Source organism: Delphinus delphis, unplaced genomic scaffold (genome assembly GCF_949987515.2).
Source record: "Delphinus delphis unplaced genomic scaffold, mDelDel1.2 scaffold_424, whole genome shotgun sequence".
Taxonomy (NCBI): domain Eukaryota; kingdom Metazoa; phylum Chordata; class Mammalia; order Artiodactyla; family Delphinidae; genus Delphinus; species Delphinus delphis.
In genome coordinates this window covers 1-13,102 of record NW_027193045.1, presented here as the reverse complement: position 1 = coordinate 13,102, position 13,102 = coordinate 1, and the positions used below count along the sequence as shown (strand labels likewise).

Below are 13,102 nucleotides of genomic sequence, written 5' to 3'. Positions count from 1 at the left end.
TTTTTGCCTGCCACTGGAAACACTTTGAATACTACTGAGACTTGTGAATTCTCCAGGACCCGTCCAGGAATCTCATCCCAAGGGTGAAAGGTCAGATGTGAGTGTGTTTGTCTCCAAGGCACCCCCAGGCTGTTCTAGCAGACCCATGACAACAAGGGCATCTGCCTAAAAGTCTGGGAAGTTAATTTACCAGGCTAGCTCCTCTGCGAGGACTTCATTACCTCCGGTCATTAAGCTAATGTTATGGACTTTTCCAGGGTGTCTGCACTGACATCACTATTAATAGTGTTATTACTCCCATTAACAGCAGACCCAGAGAGCTGGTACAGACTTCAATTATTCACTGACTCCCCAACTTTGAAGTTCCTATTTCCAAGAGCAATCAGTAGATCTGAAAAATGTCTTTGATTAAATTATGCAGAGAGGAAAAATGAAGCTGCTTTCAGCCCAAACATCACCTGAAGTTACCAAATAGAGTCCAGAGAGAAAAGAGGCAACTCCTTCTCTCTTGCAGGAGGTACAAAGGAACTTGGTTGAGGGATCTCAAGACAAGGTCTATCTGCATGGTTTTCTGCTCCCAGAGTTCATGAGGCTGCATCTTTCCATGGCTCCCGAGAGCCCACAACTAAACAGGTATCATCTCCCGCAGATTTAGGTCTTACCAGGGAAGCCACCCGTGGCTTACAATTTTAAACATCCCATCTAACTGTGTAATCTTGGGCAAATTACTTAACCTCTTTGCTGCCTCAGTTTTCTCATCTATAAAATGGGGACAAAATAGTACCTACCTAATAGGGTTATCATGAGGGTTAAGAGATGATGCAAGTAAAGCATTTAGAACAGAGCATAGCTCATACATAATAAGTCCTCCATGAAACCTAGTATTACCCCATCCCTCCTCTGCTTTCCCATCCAACCCCCCGAAACTGCAGCTGATGTAGAAGCACAGATCTCCTCCCAGACTGGACCACAGGGCAAATCAAAGAGGAAAAGACAGCAATGGCTGCAGCGCTTTTCCTCTTAATGACGGAGGGGGAGCCCCAGATGGCAGGAGGGAGCAAAGAGGAAAAAAAGAGTAGTCTGGGCTGTAGCTCTGCTTTCTTCCTAGCTGTCAAAGGGTATTGAGAACTCAGCTCTCTTCATGGAAAGTCAAGTTTAAGGTCAGTGTCAGGGGTGTTTTGACATTTCTACTATCCCTCAGGGCCCATGAGGGCGGAAGCTACAAATGTTCAAAAGCACAGACAATTGACCTTCGAAGTGATAGAAAAATGTAGGGGAAGAATGGATTCCTTCTGAGTTCTTAAAGGGTCTGTCAGGGGAATGGCCTCCTGCTCTTCTGGGACTATGATTTTCCATTAGGTCAGGCAAGAGCTAGGGAATGTGCAAAGGGTTAATTCATGACCCCTGGGTCGGGGGGCTTAGATGTTTCCTTCAAAGGGGCTCCAGGTACTTCCAAAAGCACGTCCTTGCAATCCACTGTGGGGACACCTTGGACATGGCGGAAGACCCTGCTTCATCCATTTTCCAGGCAGGACTCAAATAGTGCATGCTATATGGCTTTGAGTTTCCAGACAGTCATCCCTGCCAGCACCATTGCCACCCCCAGGAATCGCAGACCTACAGGTGGCCAGCAGGAAGCAGGCTCCAGGAACACAGCCCGGGTCCCAGAACTGGAGTCTGGCCCCCCTAGGCTCTTCATCCCTCCCCTTCTCCCTCCACTTTCTCTGCAGTTGGTCCTCCAGCTCCAGTTCAGAGGTGCTAAAAGCCCTTGGGGACAAAGGTCCTGGCCCCTGGAGGGGTTATTATTCAAGTCAGTGGTTCCAATGAGATTATCTTCTCTAAAGAAGCAGCTACCACCGCCTCCCCTAAGCCTGAACTTTCACTGCTGGAGAATTCCCAGCCAAGTGGAAAATTAGAAGGGAGAGGAATGGAGAAAGGAAGGGGGTGAGGGAGAGGGAAAGGGGTGGTGATTAAGTTCTCTAGAAATTAATTCCTAAATACAGTGATGGAAATATTAACTCCCAGCGCTGCTGGCTGGGCAAGCAAATTTCCATTTGGAAGTGGGGCTCTCTGTGAGTCCGGCCTGGGCGAGCCTCCAAACCGCAGTGGAGATGGGGGAAACCACCGCTGGTCCGTCTCTCCAGGCCCTCCAGGTAGTGCGGGTCTACCAGCCTCGGATATCAGAACTGGCTCCTTGCTTCTCCCTGTAGGTGATCCCCCATCCTTAACACTCCACGTTGGTCATGGCCTGTGCTTGAAGTGCAGTATTTGGGGAATCTGTGTTTAGAACATGAGGAGGTTGGAAACAAATGGGGTAGGGCTCCCTAAATGCCCTTCACAGAAAAGGTAAGAGGAACCTTATTCAAGTTGGAGATCACGGGGGCTCTCCGATCACTGTCTCCACATCTGGGAACCCTGACGAGGGAAGAGACTGGGCTTCCTAACATCGTTACCCTTGCCCTCTTCAGGAATGCCCCCAGAAATGGGCAGGTGGCATGTGTAGCCTGGAGGAAGGCAGACTGGATAATAAAGGGAGGCCTTCTAGGCACATGGTGTGTAAGGGGTTTCTTATATGAAGGGCACGGACCAGGTGAGGCCTTTCAGTACCGTGACTCTAGGATGTGGAACCACAGATACAGAGGGCCAACTAGGGGATCTGACGTTCATGGATTTTGGTACCCGCTGTGGGTCCTGGAACCAATCCCCTGTGGATTGGTTCTGTATCTATTGAGCTGGGGCGAGAAAAATTCAAATACACTAGGATCTTGTCTGGGACTCTTTCCTCTGGACCAGAGGCTGATAAATTTTTCGCAAAGAGTCAGGGAAGGCCACAGCATAGACTGCAAAGAGTTTGCTGGGCAGAAGTGGATCTGAACAATTCCTCACGACCGTGTAGACATCCTGCAAAGAGCCCAAGGAGAGATCATTGCCTTAACGGGTGAGTATTCAGTAGCCCTTGGATACAGGTTAAAAAATTAAAATAAACATAAAACCAGGCTATGGGATACGCTAAGAAGCAGCACAAAAGGACTGGCATTTTGGAATCAGTTTGGACTTGATTAAGGGGACATTTAGTGTGACTGTGGAACAAACTTCTCTCTCTGCCCTTTCCCAGGTGGCCGCTGGACAGCCACACCATGGCTGCTGAAGACTGTCTGGGAAGGAAGACTTCCCAGCGGCGGGTTTCTCCCAGCCACCCCATCACAGCCCTCCAGTCCCGGGGAGGACAGCGGCAGGACAGGGACCACGGAGGAGGTCCTGGGTCTGACCCATAGCCTCTGCTTACACAGCCACTGAAGCGAGAGCTAGTCCCCCGGGGGGCTGCCTGCACATCCCTCACTTAATTTTCAAGGCGTTGCTGTAAGATGGCTCTTCACTGCCATTTTATGGCAGGAAACTGAGCCCAGACTGGGTCTGTCCACAGACAGGTTCTTAGTTTTAACCCATCCCTTCTGTGTAGGTAGCAGCATTTTTCCTCTCCTCTCCTCTCCACTCCTCTCCTTTCCTCTCCTCTCCTTTCCTTCTCTCCATCTTGGCAGAAACTATATAAAGTGAGTCCTGAACAGTGACCCATGCCAAGCCATCCAGGGAGGGCATCCTTCCAAGAGAAGAAATCTGCAAAGAGGAGGGGTCCCAGGGGGGAGGGAAGGACTTTATAAAAGCTGATCTTATCTTCCGCCTGTCAGTGTCCTGAGTTACATGAGCCTCCCAGGAGTGACGCTGATGACCCTGCTGAAGAAAGGTAACGTCTGGGCCGATCGATGGGACTAGGTCTGTGGGGGATCCCGTTACCTGCTGCGACTGATGGGCTTCTTGGCCTGGGCACGGGAGGGGAAGAGGGAGAGGGGGCTGGGACCTGGGGGTTGGAGGGCTCTTTCCAGGCCCAGGACAGGTGAAAGCTGGGCTTCAGGGCTGTGGGGGCACTGCAGCCTTTCCTTTCTTTCACCCAAGTCAGAATAGGCTCAGGCCCAATGGCCCTGCAAACAAAGGCTCAAGGTGATGGACAAATAAACAGTTTGTTGAAGCTGTCATTACCATTAGAAGCCAGCAAGCCTGTGGGCTGGGGCCCGGGGCTGAAAGAGAGGGCAACAGGGGTGACCCTCCGTGCTACTGGGTTGGCAAGCCTGTGCTCAGGACAACTGAGGGTGAGTAACAGGAGGGAGGGTTTCAATTACATGAGCATTTCTTAAGCCCCTTCAGTCTGCAGCCCACCTGTGCCCTTGCTGGTACAAACAGCCCTTTCAGCCACCTGAGCCACCTGTTGGTTGGGGCCCCATCTTGAGCTGCCTGCACGCTCTCTCTCTCCTCCTGTTGCTCTGTCTCTGTTTCTGTCCTCTCTCTGTCCCCCCCCCCCCCCACACACACACAGAGCTTCTGCTGTCATTCTCTTCCCACAAAATTCCCCACCCTCTCACTTCTTACAACCATGGGAAAGGTTGGCAGAAGTGACAGAAAATGGATGTATTTTGACACCACAAGGAACCCTGTTTCTGATGCTCTTTTGCACAGTTTTCCTGGGGCAGGCTGGCTGGGCCCTGTAGCACGTAGCACAGGGTCTTGTCCGCGGCGTGGACCTGACAAACATGCTGATTCTAGCACAGGCTGCAACCCTCACCCCATCCCTGGACCAGAGGCCTGGTTCCCAAGAACTTGCTTCTGGGCAGAAGGTCTAATGCAGGCCCCTTGTATGCCCTGAGCCTAGCATAGTGCCTGGCACAGGGGGTGTGGGCATGGTGCTCCTCCAAAGTGATGAAATCCCCTGCACTTTTCACCTCCCTCCCTTCCTAGTAAACTCAGGCGCCCCAGGGGGAGCATCTGCAGGCTCTCTGGCCACCCTCATCCTTCCCACAGCCTCTGCCTGCCCTCCTTCCTGCTGGGCCCGCATCCTCAGGCATCAGTCTGAGCCATGAAAGTCCTGTTGGCATCTGTTTCAAATGAAAAGGGGTGCAAACCGGACATACAGGAGAAGCAATGTCTGGCTTTGCCTTGAACTTAAGCAGAAAAGGAAAAGAAAGGCCCATTGGGAAGAATTAGGAAGGGGCATGAGAGTACTTTCTGGATGAAGAAATATTGTACATCTTGATGGGGGTGTGGATTACCTGGGTTTTTATCAAAACTTTCCAAACTGTACACTGAGCATCAGTTTATCTCCCTCCATGTAAATTAAACATTATATCCTGACTACAAGCATCTTAGCAGATGCAGGCATCTACTCTTCTTCACCTGGCCACGTGGGCCAGGGGGTTCTCCTGGCCATTAACTCTGGGAGGGAGGGAGGGAGGGAGGGAGGGAGGCAGGATGGATGTGCAGAGTGTCACGGTGGGCGGGCAGCCTGGGCCTAGGGCGCTCGTGAGCTGAATCCTCCTGGGGGAGTTGGGCTTCATGTCAGCACAGCCCCCAGCACCAGGCCCATCCCACAACCAGGAGGCTCAAGGTCGCAGAGAACCACACCTTGAGCTGGCAGAGCACCTCGGAGCTGCGGTGCTGGCTCAGGTGGCTGCACAGCTGGGGAATGTGGAATTTGGACTTGGTGGCAGATGCCCAGAGTTCACGTCCATGACTGTTTTCTTTAGGCCACGAGAGTAGAGAGGCTGGCTTCCCAGTGCAGGCTGACGGCTTCCTTTGTGAACCGTCCACACTTCACCTTGACCCCAGTCCACCCCTGTTTTCTGCTGCCTGACAGGAGGCAGGTGTCATGTTGCTGAGGGGAAACTGAGGCCACACAGGAAGTAATCTCTCGTACCTCCTCCTGTCATTCTTGTTTAGCTCAGCTCTGGGGAGGGGAGGTGGGCGTACCCACAGCGCCCCTGCCGCCGTCTCAGAGCCTCAGGGCCCCTGCTTTTCACAGGGCTCAGTGCTATGTGGGGCTGGCCGACATCACCAGGCAGGATCAAAGCTGACACAGAGACCGGCCTTTGGGTCCCACAGGCATAGAGTGTCAGAGGGGGGCCAGCTTTTCTGATTGCCCTTAAATGATGCCAGGTGTGAGAGCCTCACGCCAGGAGCAGCTGAGCCATCCTTAGCCAAGCTGAAAGCCAGCTGGCCTAAGGCCCCCAAGGAAGCAATGGATCTGGAGCACAGTCCCTTTCTGAAGGGCTCACTGTGTGGGACAAAGAAAACGACTTCCCCTCTGCCTTGCAAAGTATCATCTGGGCAGCTCCTCTGGGTTGATCAGAGCTGACCTGGATTCTGAATACAATCTCTTCCATCCTCTTGTATGGCGGCCAGTCTTAGGCGCCACTGCTCTCTGTTACGATACACAGCTTTGGGTACACTGCTGTACCCAGTTTCTGGTCATCTCTAAGTTACTTGCTTTTCAGGGTAGGTCGATGGGTCTCCGTTTTTTTCCCATCACAGCATAACCGAGGGATTTCAAACCTTTCCTTAGTGAACTCTAGGTCTCATTATGCCTGAGACTGTCACCTAGAGAGGGGAGGGTGCCCATCCTGGGGCCTTGGAGAGGTTGTGTTAGAATTGAAGAGGGCATGTCTAACTTTCAGAGGCACTCCTGGGGTGGCGTGAGGCAGGAAATGACCGGTAAATGCCATTGGTCACATACAGCTCAGGCTCTTAGTAAGAAAACTTAAGTCCTTCTTTTTAGTTTATAATAGTTGTGTCCAACTCACAGCGTGTCAAGTTTCAAGTGTTAACTAGAAGCTTGGGTTCCCGCAGCCATAGCTTGGCTGGGACCAAATTCCACAGAGTGGGTGGGGCCCAACTACTGTTGGCTTCTCCAGTCAGCAATGCCAAGGGTCTTCGGCTCCCCTAAGAAAGGCTTTCTGTTCTCCCCTCACATCTGGGGGGTTGTCTGTACCCTACTTCTACCCCTCAGTTCATTTATCAGACTACCATGTCTCCACTGTCTACCATTGCCTTCTTCCCACTTCTAGAGAGTAAAATGGAGCCCGCAAGGAAGAGCCACACAGGGGGATCGGCCAACACTTGGCCCAGGGTTTCAAACATTGGTCTAGTGACCCGGGCGCAGGGTGCTCTGACAGCCAGACGAGCGTTAGGGCTGCGGAGGAGGGTTCTCAGGTGCTACACACTTGAACTTACCCCTCAAATACCAGAAGATTCTGGGGGGATACTGAAGTCTGTTAAGTGGCTGTTAAATCACTAACTGGACAGTAGACATCACACACGTGATTTCGTGGCCCATGTGAGCCTGGAGAAAAGAGTCCAGGGATTTCCCTGGTGGTCCAGTGACTAAGACTCTGTGCTCCCAATGCAGGGGCCCCGGGCTTGATCCCTGGTCAGGATCCCATGTGCCACAACTAAGACCCTACTGTCCAGATAAATAAATACATATTAAAAACTATTTTAAAAAAAGAAAGGAGTCCAATGCCTTTTTCCTGCTGTCTAGCCCTGGAATGTCAGTCTACAGTCTACAGTCAAATTGCAACCAGAAATGTCCAGAGATCTCCCTCCAGACCTCCAGTGTGTAATGATCCGGGGTGATTCCCATATCCTGACCCTTCATCATTCCCATGCTGACATTTCCATATATTTTTATGGGAAGTTGACAATTTAAAGGGAAGTCAGAACAAAAGAAGGGAGATAAGATTTACAAAAGATAAACAAAAGAAGGTAAAGATAAGATAAACAAAAGAAGGGAGATAAGATTTACAAAGGATACATTTACAAAGGATACATAGAAGGAAGAGTAAGAAAAGAGAGGGAGAGAAGGGAGAGGTCAAACAGTAGGCGAGTGGTGATAGAGAAGAAGACGAGGACGGAGAGGATTACCGGGGGAGGGGAGGCAGGAGGAAGCTGCCCAGCAGTACTCACGTGTTGTGGAGCACACACCAGCCACAGTGGGGATCGCCCGAGCCAAGGCACTCGCCGCAGCTCCGATACTGACCACAGGACTCCACAGGGACTCTGGTGAGCTAGGACAAGACCACACGGGAGACAGTGGTCAAGATTTTGCAGAACACCCAGTAGTTCACCAAGAAGCCATGCCATCCTATCAGGTGTATCACCTAAAACCGTGTAGAAGCAGGAAGGGGCCTAGAGCCCCAGAACCGAAAGGGATCATATTTGAGCAGGTGGCCCATAAGCATCGTGGGGAGACAACCAACTGTTATTTTCTTAGAAGTCCCTGGGAATAGACTCCACAGAATTCACGTCACATTGTTATCAGAGATATTTATAACATGTACATTGAAATTTTCCCACCACCCCAACCCCCAACTATCTCTACAAACGTGCCATTCATCACATATTTATCTCTTATCAATGTAATAAACTCAAATGCTGCTTCTTTCTCTGTTCTTGTTTCTCTTTTGCCTTAAAGTGTTTTGCCCCTTCCCAGAACTTCTCCTTCAGGTTTCAATCTTTTTGTGGTTCCAGAGAGCGCTGAACCCGAGTCCAAGACCCTTGTCTCTCTTGTTAACAAGGTATAACCCACTCGCTCTGCAGGGGACACTTGCTCGCTCTCTCTTTCTCATAATGTTGGCCAACTGGCTCATAAAGTTGTTCACTCTGGTGCTTTCAAAGAGCAGCTGTTGCTATTTCTCTTCCTACCCACACTCTTTTCATGACTGGAGGCTTCCTCTCCAACCCCAAAACTTTATCTTAGCTTTCACCAGCAGCTTGTTAATGTAAAATGTTCCACATGACATTTCTGTTTAGCCCAAATGCTTCTATTTCCTGCATACTCCTAAAGACCTTTTGAATTTCTTTGTTCTCCAATGTAGCTTTTTTTTTTTTTTCCTTTCTCTTTCTTCCCTTTGCGGTACGCGGGCCTCTCACTGTTGCGGCCTCTCCCGTTGCGGAGCACAGGCTCCGGACGCACAGGCTCAGCCACGGCTGAGGGCCCAGCCACTCCGCGGCATGTGGGATCTTCCCAGACCGGGGCACGAACCCGTGTCCCCTGCATCGGCAGGCGGACTCCCAACCACTGCGCCACCCAGGAAGCCCCCTCCAACGTAGCTTTGCCCTGATGTCTTTTGACATGATTTCTCAGGGCCTGAGACGTAGGAGGTACTTAATAACGCTACACAGGATCAAATGGAATTTTAATTTTCTTCCTATAGCCTTGGTCTTTCTTCTCCACTTTTGCCAGTTTCTTCTTCACAAAAGGTTTTGGGTTTTCTTTGTAATCATTCTTTTCCATTCGGAATACCTTTTTATCTCGATGGAGGACTTCTTAGCTAACCTTTCAGCTTGAGCTAAGAGAGTTTGAGCTGGTCGTCCTTTTTAATTTCTTGCCATCAGACAGTAGACACGAAGAAGCATACATCACGCTGACCTGGTCGAGCCTCTGTGCTTCACGAGCAAACGCAGAGGCTGCGTTTTCCCTGCTGCTTCCTGGTCTGCCTCCATCAAATTATGTACCACTTGGCGGAGGCTACGTGTAACTCGTGCACGGGCGAACTGGCACCAGAGTCTGCTCAATTAGTCTCGAAGCTCTCTTTTGGAATTAATTAAGAATTAATTATTATTTTCAAATCCCACATGATTCCTTTATCCTTTCCACCTTAATTTTCTTCTTCCCTTTATATATCTTTTCTGTTTTCTCAAGTGCCCATCGAGTGATCTTAATGACCACCGTGTATTTTTACTTTTTCCAAGGTACCTTTTAGCTTCCTGCTCCTGTTCCTATAACTTTGCCCTTGGCCTTGGTGGCCCTTTCTCCACATTCTCAGATGTCTTTTTGCACATTTGGAATTTTATCTTTCCTTTTATTACTGCTCATGCAATCAGCCTGGGCCATGCCTTGGCTCTGCCGACATACCACCTTCCCGCTTTTGTAACTGGTCCTGACAATCAGACTCTTGCAGATTACCCCCCCACCACCACCACCGACTCTACACACAGTCAGGAACTGACCCTCCTCCTGTTGCCTCTTTAATTGCCTTCCCTACCCCTTAAATGGGCATAGACACACTGGTCATGTGAGCATATAAATAATGGTGCCCAAAGGAGCTGGACTCCTAGGAATTCATGAGTGGTAACGAGGTCCACAGTTACTTTCAATATTTCCAAAAGCCTAATGAAAATTGGATTGTTGCTGTCTTCTGTTGGTTTGCATACTCTGTGATGTATTTCCCATACTAAAAATAGGACATATATTATTACTTAATAAATACAGTTTGTTTAGTAGGCAAAAATCTTTCAAAACTTGATGCCTAGAGCTGAAAAAAGTAATAAAAGGGGCCAAAGATGCTGAAAGTTGGTAACACAAGTACATAATAATGTTTTCATATGTTCCGGCTGCTTGTCTAGCACTCCATATTTTGCACAGGCTTAAAGAGGAAATCATGGCTTGTTCAAGCAAAAGCATTTTCTTGGTCTGAACTTAATATCCTCCCTGGTTTCTCCCACTGACATGTTCCATAATCTGTCTCCGACGGCCGTGCCATGGGGTTCTGGGGTGTACAACACAAAAAGAGCCAGCTGCTTGCTGAACCGGATCTTCTCCAAAGCCTTTGCATTCAGATGTCTAAAAATATCTTGCAACTGGCATTTAATAATGCCAATACCTGGAATTGTAAAGTCCTTCGTCTCTCGATTTTAAACAAGAGTCATTTTCATTTGGTTGGAAACAGAGTAGGAGCCTGCAGAGCTGGGTGCAAATTCTGACTTCACCGTTTACTGGCAATGAGATCCTATTGTCTCTGACTCCCATTTTTTCTCATCTTTCAACGTGGAGATAAAAATCCCCCTTAATTCACAGAGTTTCCCAAAGCACAGATGACCCAAGAGGTTTGAAACAGCCTTGTAAATGGTCAAGCACATTGCAAGTGACAGTTAACTCTTATTGTCATCTTTGTCATTAATACCCATTCTTCCTCGCGTTGCCGCTTTACCTCTCCCCCTCGTCATCCCAAACTGCTCTTCCGAGGCCTCGTGAGCTCGGTCAGGAGTTTAACGCCTGGAAGAGCTTTTCTCCCTTATTACCTTGATCACATCATTTCCTCCTTGAACTGGGATGTCTGCCCCGAAACCATTCACTGCTTCCTCTTGGCCCAGCTTCTTAGACTTATTCAGGGCTTTTACCACCTACAGTTGGTAAAACCTACTTTTCTTTGCTTTTCATCAGGGTGGATCCCTGTTGGACAGGGACGTAAGTCCTGGGAAGTTATTATGCTACCCAACTTCCTTTCATCTTTTCTTATAGGCTCTTTCTATCTGTACGTTCAGTCATTTTTTATTACTCTTCTGAAATTTATCTAGGTTTTCTCCATTCTTTTCAAAGCATGGATGCTAAAACCGGGAAACCGCCAGGATTCTGACAGTCCATGTAGAAGGGTTACCATCATTTGAAAGCTGAGTGCCACCCACCCCTTCACCTTTCCAGGACTTTCCCAAAGAAAACCAGGCCCAGGGAAATTTCCAAAGTCCCACCATCAGACAGTATTCTCCGGCACGGCCACGCTCGCCCAGACTGACCCCAAATATCCCAATCTACATCATTGCTTTGCCTCACTCCCCATTCCGCGTGTAATTCTGGAAAGCATCAGAAATTTGCCTGACACTTTAAATCACTTTTGAAAATTAGATTCAGCCCATCATTTATCTGGGTGCAATTCTTTACCCGAATGGCTCTGCTTACCGTCCACACCTTGCTGGTAAGCTGCACAGGTGGCCAGATGGATTCGGAGCCACCTTGGCGCTGTGATTCTCTCTCCCCAGATACCTAGATCCTCCACCCACGCCTTACACCAAGCAAAGCCGGCTCCTCTCCTGACCCTGGAACACAAACCACTCCAGATGCAGAGCCACACAATTAACGGAAACCACCCAACGCTGATTAAAGTCTTACGCTACAGTGCTAATTAGCTGAGTGAGGGAATTCCGACCACAGGAAGAGGTGAAAAAAGAAAGTCATGGGGCGGGGTCTTCTGCCTGGAGAACAAATCAGACGGCAATGTGACCTATCTAGAGATGACTGTATCCTAGTGATGGATGGTCTCGGGGACCACAAACAAGTGAGGTCTGTCCCCTTGTGGCCACCGGACTCCAGGAGAGGTGCTGATCGATGCAGCTGCAATAGCTCCCTCACTGCTTCTAGGGACAGGAGCTCCACCACCTCTCAGGACCCCTGTGGGTACTTACACTGTGCTGGGGGAGAATGGGTGGGGGGCTTCGGGTAGGGTAGTCTTCCCGGCACGTTCTGTCGGCGTTATGCAAAAACCTATTGGGCAGTTTGGCAGATCCTCAAGAAGTTAAACTTAGAATTTACCGTATGATCTGGTCATTCTACTTCTGGGTAGCTACCCCCAAAGAATGAAAAGCAGGGACTTGAACTTGTACACCAATGTTCACAGCAATATTATTCACAATAGCCCAAAGGTAGAAGCAACCCAAGTGTCCATGGACAGACGAATGGATAAATAAAATGTGGGATATACATACAATTGAATATCATTCAGCCTTAAAAAGGAGGGAAATTCTGACCCAAAGTACCACATGGATGAACCTTGAAAACATTACGCTATGTGAAATAAGCCGGTCAGAAAAAGACAAATGTTGCGTGATTCCACTTATACGAGATCTCGAATGGTCAAATTCATAGAGACGGAAAGTAGAAAGGGGTTGCCAGGGGCTGAGGGAAAGGGAATGGAGAGTTGGTGTTTAATGGGTCTGGAGTTTCAGTTTGGGAAGAAGAAAAGCATTCTGGAGAAGGATGGTGGAGACGGTTGCCGTGCAATGAGAATGCACTTAATGCTACTGAACACTTAAATGTCAAGATGGCGAATTCTATGCGATGTGTATCTTACCACAGTAAAAGAAACAATAATAAAAAAACAACTATTGGGTAGACGTAAGAACACCTATTACCTTCCCAGCAGCCTGGGTCAAGGGGCAGAAGCTTTCTGTTGGTAGACCGATAACAAATTCATGTGTATGAAATAGTCTGAGATCCCTGAGTGAAAAGATAGGCATCGTTTACTCTTTTCAATTTAATCTCAAATGGACAAAGGTGTTCGGGATGAATGTCTCTTATCGTGTGTTGTCATGTAAGTGCATCTCTCACTCTCAGGCTCTGGACCTCCGTTTCCTGATTTGGAAAAAAAATGTCACAGCCTTGTTCTACCCAGAAATGTTCCTCACCTCCCACCCCTTCCAAGAGGCACAGGGGAGGGTCTTGGAA

General features: G+C 49.0%; 1 protein-coding gene across 3 annotated transcripts in view; it reads right to left on the bottom strand.

Moving 5' to 3' along the window:
- The window catches only part of LOC132419362 (plexin-A4), a 97,587-nt gene extending 89,727 nt beyond the window's left edge, over positions 1 to 7,860 (bottom strand). For all 3 annotated transcript variants that reach the window (XR_011246345.1, XM_069540398.1, XM_060003285.1), the window contains exon 1: positions 7,789 to 7,860. The gene's annotated coding sequence lies outside the window, so the exon portion shown is untranslated. The remainder of the gene's footprint in view (positions 1 to 7,788) is intronic.
- Between the last annotated feature and the right edge of the window lie 5,242 nt (positions 7,861 to 13,102).